We start from the raw sequence: 7,500 nt of genomic DNA, 5'->3' as shown, positions 1-7,500 counted from the left end.
ACATTAACGGAGAGAGTTCCTTGGACTTGCTTTAAATGTACATATTAGATATGTTGGAATCTCTCTCCTTTAGAAGTTTCCCCAGCCTTAAAACTTCTTTCATTTTTACTCCTCTCTCCATACTTATTTTCCTCTCTGAACGTATCAGAGAGGATTTTATTTCTGACACCTCTTGACTTTTCTTAAATTCAGGGACGTAATTTTGTTCATAATTCAGTGGACTTTTGTGTATTTTATACTTTAAATATTTCCAAACAGTCTCCCTTCTAAAAGTGATAGAACGAATTTTCGTCTAACACTACTTTCTTGGTTCAAAAATTTTATACAATCTTATAACTTTTTCAGTTTTAACAAATTTTGGTTACAGACAGTTGATGCTCAGTTTGTACAAGTATGCAACATTTATAAGTGCATACAGGTCACCAGCCTTATATTACAAGGCTCACCACATATGGGCCATTCGGTCTTAGACACCGACCCGTGGTAATGCTGTGTGGAGATTAATAATAATCCGCAACGGAAAACCGGAACGAGAATAGTCGAGAAAGTATATTCTCGAGGAGCGGTAGACTGCTTTTCAACCGAAGTCATAAAAGAGCCACACGCTCGACGCTACTCCCGACCGGTCCGAGCGAACCGAAAGTGCCTTCCTATAAATACCGAACGGCCGGCCGCTAGGTCGGCGACGCATGGGCTTACGCCCAGGCGTATGCCTGTGCAAACCGCCGTGAGAGCGTACCATCCCGCCGGCACGGTAAAACTTAGACTGAAAATATCGTCGAACATATCCTTTCATTTTATAACGTTCTATACATGAAAATTAATAAATTAACATGCAGGACATAATAAATTCACATTCTCATGTAAATCATGGGTTTAATTAATATTTTAAAAAATTTTAAAACCGCCCAGAACCGATGAGATGAAAATATTAAAACGATATTTTTGCATTTTCTTACGGTAAAACATTAACAAATAAGCGACTATAGCAATATAAAACTCCATTTGTAATTTAATTAATCAAAATTAATATTTTTTTTTGATTTTTCAGCGATCCAGAACCGATGAGACGAAAACATTAAAACGATATTTTTGCATTTTCTTACGACAAAACATTAACAAATACGAGACTATAACAATATAAAACTACATATGTAATTTAATTAATCAAAATTAATAATTTTTTTTGATTTTTCAGTGATCCAGAACCGATAAGTCGAAAATTTTAACAATCATATTTTTGCATTCTGTACCGTGGATCCATCGTTAAACGCTATTAAACTAACGTCCGTGATGGTATAAATGCAGATTTTCGCTCCGTTTAGCCAAAATAACGAACTTTAGGTGCGCTCCGAAATATTTCAAAGTCCCAGCGGCGTATTGCTTCGCCTCTTAGAACCGATTAGTCGAAAATTTTAACAATCATATTTTTGCATTCTGTACCGTGGATCGATCGTTAAACGCTATTGAACTAACGTCCGTGATGGTATAAATGCAGATTTTCGCTCCGTTTAGCCAAAATAACGAACTTTAGGTGCGCTCCGAAATATTTCAAAGTCCCAGCGGCGTATTGCTTCGCCTCTTAGAACCGATTAGTCGAAAATTTTAACAATCATATTTTTGCATTCTGTACCGTGGATCCATCGTTAAACGCTATTAAACTAACGTCCGTGATGGTATAAATGCAGATTTTCGCTCCGTTTAGCCAAAATAACGAACTTTAGGTGCGCTCCGAAATATTTCAAAGTCCCAGCGGCGTATTGCTTCGCCTCTTAGAACCGATTAGTCGAAAATTTTAACAATCATATTTTTGCATTCTGTACCGTGGATCCATCGTTAAACGCTATTAAACTAACGTCCGTGATGGTATAAATGCAGATTTTCGCTCCGTTTAGCCAAAATAACGAACTTTAGGTGCGCTCCGAAATATTTCAAAGTCCCAGCGGCGTATTGCTTCGCCTCTTAGAACCGATTAGTCGAAAATTTTAACAATCATATTTTTGCATTCTGTACCGTGGATCCATCGTTAAACGCTATTAAACTAACGTCCGTGATGGTATAAATGCAGATTTTCGCTCCGTTTAGCCAAAATAACGAACTTTAGGTGCGCTCCGAAATATTTCAAAGTCCCAGCGGCGTATTGCTTCGCCTCTTAGAACCGATTAGTCGAAAATTTTAACAATCATATTTTTGCATTCTGTACCGTGGATCGATCGTTAAACGCTATTGAACTAACGTCCGTGATGGTATAAATGCAGATTTTCGCTCCGTTTAGCCAAAATAACGAACTTTAGGTGCGCTCCGAAATATTTCAAAGTCCCAGCGACGTATTGCTTCGCCTCTTAGAACCGATTAGTCGAAAATTTTAACAATCATATTTTTGCATTCTGTACCGTGGATCCATCGTTAAACGCTATTAAACTAACGTCCGTGATGGTATAAATGCAGATTTTCGCTCCGTTTAGCCAAAATAACGAACTTTAGGTGCGCTCCGAAATATTTCAAAGTCCCAGCGGCGTATTGCTTCGCCTCTTAGAACCGATTAGTCGAAAATTTTAACAATCATATTTTTGCATTCTGTACCGTGGATCGATCGTTAAACGCTATTGAACTAACGTCCGTGATGGTATAAATGCAGATTTTCGCTCCGTTTAGCCAAAATAACGAACTTTAGGTGCGCTCCGAAATATTTCAAAGTCCCAGCGACGTATTGCTTCGCCTCTTAGAACCGATTAGTCGAAAATTTTAACAATCATATTTTTGCATTCTGTACCGTGGATCCATCGTTAAACGCTATTAAACTAACGTCCGTGATGGTATAAATGCAGATTTTCGCTCCGTTTAGCCAAAATAACGAACTTTAGGTGCGCTCCGAAATATTTCAAAGTCCCAGCGGCGTATTGCTTCGCCTCTTAGAACCGATTAGTCGAAAATTTTAACAATCATATTTTTGCATTCTGTACCGTGGATCCATCGTTAAACGCTATTAAACTAACGTCCGTGATGGTATAAATGCAGATTTTCGCTCCGTTTAGCCAAAATAACGAACTTTAGGTGCGCTCCGAAATATTTCAAAGTCCCAGCGGCGTATTGCTTCGCCTCTTAGAACCGATTAGTCGAAAATTTTAACAATCATATTTTTGCATTCTGTACCGTGGATCCATCGTTAAACGCTATTAAACTAACGTCCGTGATGGTATAAATGCAGATTTTCGCTCCGTTTAGCCAAAATAACGAACTTTAGGTGCGCTCCGAAATATTTCAAAGTCCCAGCGGCGTATTGCTTCGCCTCTTAGAACCGATTAGTCGAAAATTTTAACAATCATATTTTTGCATTCTGTACCGTGGATCCATCGTTAAACGCTATTAAACTAACGTCCGTGATGGTATAAATGCAGATTTTCGCTCCGTTTAGCCAAAATAACGAACTTTAGGTGCGCTCCGAAATATTTCAAAGTCCCAGCGGCGTATTGCTTCGCCTCTTAGAACCGATTAGTCGAAAATTTTAACAATCATATTTTTGCATTCTGTACCGTGGATCCATCGTTAAACGCTATTAAACTAACGTCCGTGATGGTATAAATGCAGATTTTCGCTCCGTTTAGCCAAAATAACGAACTTTAGGTGCGCTCCGAAATATTTCAAAGTCCCAGCGGCGTATTGCTTCGCCTCTTAGAACCGATTAGTCGAAAATTTTAACAATCATATTTTTGCATTCTGTACCGTGGATCCATCGTTAAACGCTATTAAACTAACGTCCGTGATGGTATAAATGCAGATTTTCGCTCCGTTTAGCCAAAATAACGAACTTTAGGTGCGCTCCGAAATATTTCAAAGTCCCAGCGGCGTATTGCTTCGCCTCTTAGAACCGATTAGTCGAAAATTTTAACAATCATATTTTTGCATTCTGTACCGTGGATCCATCGTTAAACGCTATTAAACTAACGTCCGTGATGGTATAAATGCAGATTTTCGCTCCGTTTAGCCAAAATAACGAACTTTAGGTGCGCTCCGAAATATTTCAAAGTCCCAGCGGCGTATTGCTTCGCCTCTTAGAACCGATTAGTCGAAAATTTTAACAATCATATTTTTGCATTCTGTACCGTGGATCCATCGTTAAACGCTATTGAACTAACGTCCGTGATGGTATAAATGCAGATTTTCGCTCCGTTTAGCCAAAATAACGAACTTTAGGTGCGCTCCGAAATATTTCAAAGTCCCAGCGGCGTATTGCTTCGCCTCTTAGAACCGATTAGTCGAAAATTTTAACAATCATATTTTTGCATTCTGTACCGTGGATCGATCGTTTAAACGCTATTGAACTAACGTCCGTGATGGTATAAATGCAGATTTTCGCTCCGTTTAGCCAAAATAACGAACTTTAGGTGCGCTCCGAAATATTTCAAAGTCCCAGCGGCGTATTGCTTCGCCTCTTAGAACCGATTAGTCGAAAATTTTAACAATCATATTTTTGCATTCTGTACCGTGGATCGATCGTTAAACGCTATTGAAACTAACGTCCGTGATGGTATAAATGCAGATTTTCGCTCCGTTTAGCCAAAATAACGAACTTTAGGTGCGCTCCGAAATATTTCAAAGTCCCAGCGGCGTATTGCTTCGCCTCTTAGAACCGATTAGTCGAAAATTTTAACAATCATATTTTTGCATTCTGTACCGTGGATCCATCGTTAAACGCTATTAAACTAACGTCCGTGATGGTATAAATGCAGATTTTCGCTCCGTTTAGCCAAAATAACGAACTTTAGGTGCGCTCCGAAATATTTCAAAGTCCCAGCGGCGTATTGCTTCGCCTCTTAGAACCGATTAGTCGAAAATTTTAACAATCATATTTTTGCATTCTGTACCGTGGATCCATCGTTAAACGCTATTAAACTAACGTCCGTGATGGTATAAATGCAGATTTTCGCTCCGTTTAGCCAAAATAACGAACTTTAGGTGCGCTCCGAAATATTTCAAAGTCCCAGCGGCGTATTGCTTCGCCTCTTAGAACCGATTAGTCGAAAATTTTAACAATCATATTTTTGCATTCTGTACCGTGGATCGATCGTTAAACGCTATTAACTAACGTCCGTGATGGTATAAATGCAGATTTTCGCTCCGTTTAGCCAAAATAACGAACTTTAGGTGCGCTCCGAAATATTTCAAAGTCCCAGCGGCGTATTGCTTCGCCTCTTAGAACCGATTAGAAAATTTTAACAATCATATTTTTGCATTCTGTACCGTGGATCCATTCGTTTAAACGCTATTAAACTAACGTCCGTGATGTATAAAATGCAGATTTTCGCTCCGTTTAGCCAAAATAACGAACTTTAGGTGCGCTCCGAAATATTTCAAAGTCCCAGCGGCGTATTGCTTCGCCTCTTAGAACCGATTAGTCGAAAATTTTAACAATCATATTTTTGCATTCTGTACCGTGGATCCATCGTTAAACGCTATTGGACTAACGTCCGTGATGGTATAAATGCAGATTTTCGCTCCGTTTAGCCAAAATAACGAACTTTAGGTGCGCTCCGAAATATTTCAAAGTCCCAGCGGCGTATTGCTTCGCCTCTTAGAACCGATTAGTCGAAAATTTTAACAATCATATTTTTGCATTCTGTACCGTGGATCCATCGTTAAACGCTATTAAAACTAACGTCCGTGATGGTATAAATGCAGATTTTCGCTCCGTTTAGCCAAAATAACGAACTTTAGGTGCGCTCTCGAAATATTTCAAAGTCCCAGCGGCGTATTGCTTCGCCTCTTAGAACCGATTAGTCGAAAATTTTAACAATCATATTTTTTGCATTCTGTACCGTGGATCCATCGTTAAACGCTATTAACTAACGTCCGTGATGGTATAAATGCAGATTTTCGCTCCGTTTAGCCAAAATAACGAACTTTAGGTGCGCTCCGAAATATTTCAAAGTCCCAGCGGCGTATTGCTTCGCCTCTTAGAACCGATTAGTCGAAAATTTTAACAATCATATTTTTGCATTCTGTACCGTGGATCGATCGTTAAACGCTATTGAACTAACGTCCGTGATGGTATAAATGCAGATTTTCGCTCCGTTTAGCCAAAATAACGAACTTTAGGTGCGCTCCGAAATATTTCAAAGTCCCAGCGGCGTATTGCTTCGCCTCTTAGAACCGATTAGTCGAAAATTTTAACAATCATATTTTTGCATTCTGTACCGTGGATCCATCGTTAAACGCTATTAAACTAACGTCCCGTGATGGTATAAATGCAGATTTTCGCTCCGTTTAGCCAAAATAACGAACTTTAGGTGCGCTCCGAAATATTTCAAAGTCCCAGCGGCGTATTGCTTCGCCTCTTAGAACCGATTAGTCGAAAATTTTAACAATCATATTTTTGCATTCTGTACCGTGGATCGATCGTTAAACGCTATTGAACTAACGTCCGTGATGGTATAAATGCAGATTTTCGCTCCGTTTAGCCAAAAATAACGAACTTTAGGTGCGCTCGCGAAATATTGTCAAAGTCCCAGCGGCGTATTGCTTCGCCTCTTAGAACCGATTAGTCGAAAATTTTAACAATCATATTTTTGCATTCTGTACCGTGGATCCATCGTTAAACGCTATTAAACTAACGTCCGTGATGGTATAAATGCAGATTTTCGCTCCGTTTAGCCAAAATAACGAACTTTAGGTGCGCTCCGAAATATTTCAAAGTCCCCAGCGGCGTATTGCTTCGCCTCTTAGAACCGATTAGTCGAAAATTTTAACAATCATATTTTTGCATTCTGTACCGTGGATCGATCGTTAAACGCTATTGAACTACGTCCGTGATGGTATAAATGCAGATTTTCGCTCCGTTTAGCCAAAATAACGAACTTTAGGTGCGCTCCGAAATATTTCAAAGTCCCAGCGGCGTATTGCTTCGCCTCTTAGAACCGCGATTAGTCGAAAATTTTAACAATCATATTTTTGCATTCTGTACCCGTGGATCCATCGTTAAACGCTATTAAACTAACGTCCGTGATGGTATAAATGCAGATTTTCGCTCCGTTTAGCCAAAAATAACGAACTTTAGGTGCGCTCCGAAATATTTCAAAGTCCCAGCGGCGTATTGCTTCGCCTCTTAGAACCGATTAGTCGAAAATTTTAGACATTCATATTTTTGCATTCTGTACCGTGGATCCATCGTTAAACGCTATTAAACTAACGTCCGTGATGGTATAAATGCAGATTTTCGCTCCGTTTAGGCCAAAATAACGAACTTTAGGTGCGCTCCGAAATATTTCAAAGGTCCCAGCGGCGTATTGCTTCGCCTCTTAGAACCGATTAGTCGAAAATTTTAACAATCATATTTTTGCGTTCTGTACCGTGGATCGATCGTTAAACGCTATTGAACTAAACGTCCGTGATGGTATAAATGCAGATTTTCGCTCCGTTTAGCCAAATTAACGAACTTTAGGTGCGCTCCGAAATATTTCAAAGTCCCAGCCGCGTATTGCTTTGCCCCGAAATTTTTCAAAG

The sequence above is a fragment of the Osmia lignaria genome, unplaced genomic scaffold, assembly GCF_051020975.1.
Source record: "Osmia lignaria lignaria isolate PbOS001 unplaced genomic scaffold, iyOsmLign1 scaffold0071, whole genome shotgun sequence".
NCBI classification, from domain to species: domain Eukaryota; kingdom Metazoa; phylum Arthropoda; class Insecta; order Hymenoptera; family Megachilidae; genus Osmia; species Osmia lignaria.
Note: the sequence above shows the minus strand (reverse complement) of the source record.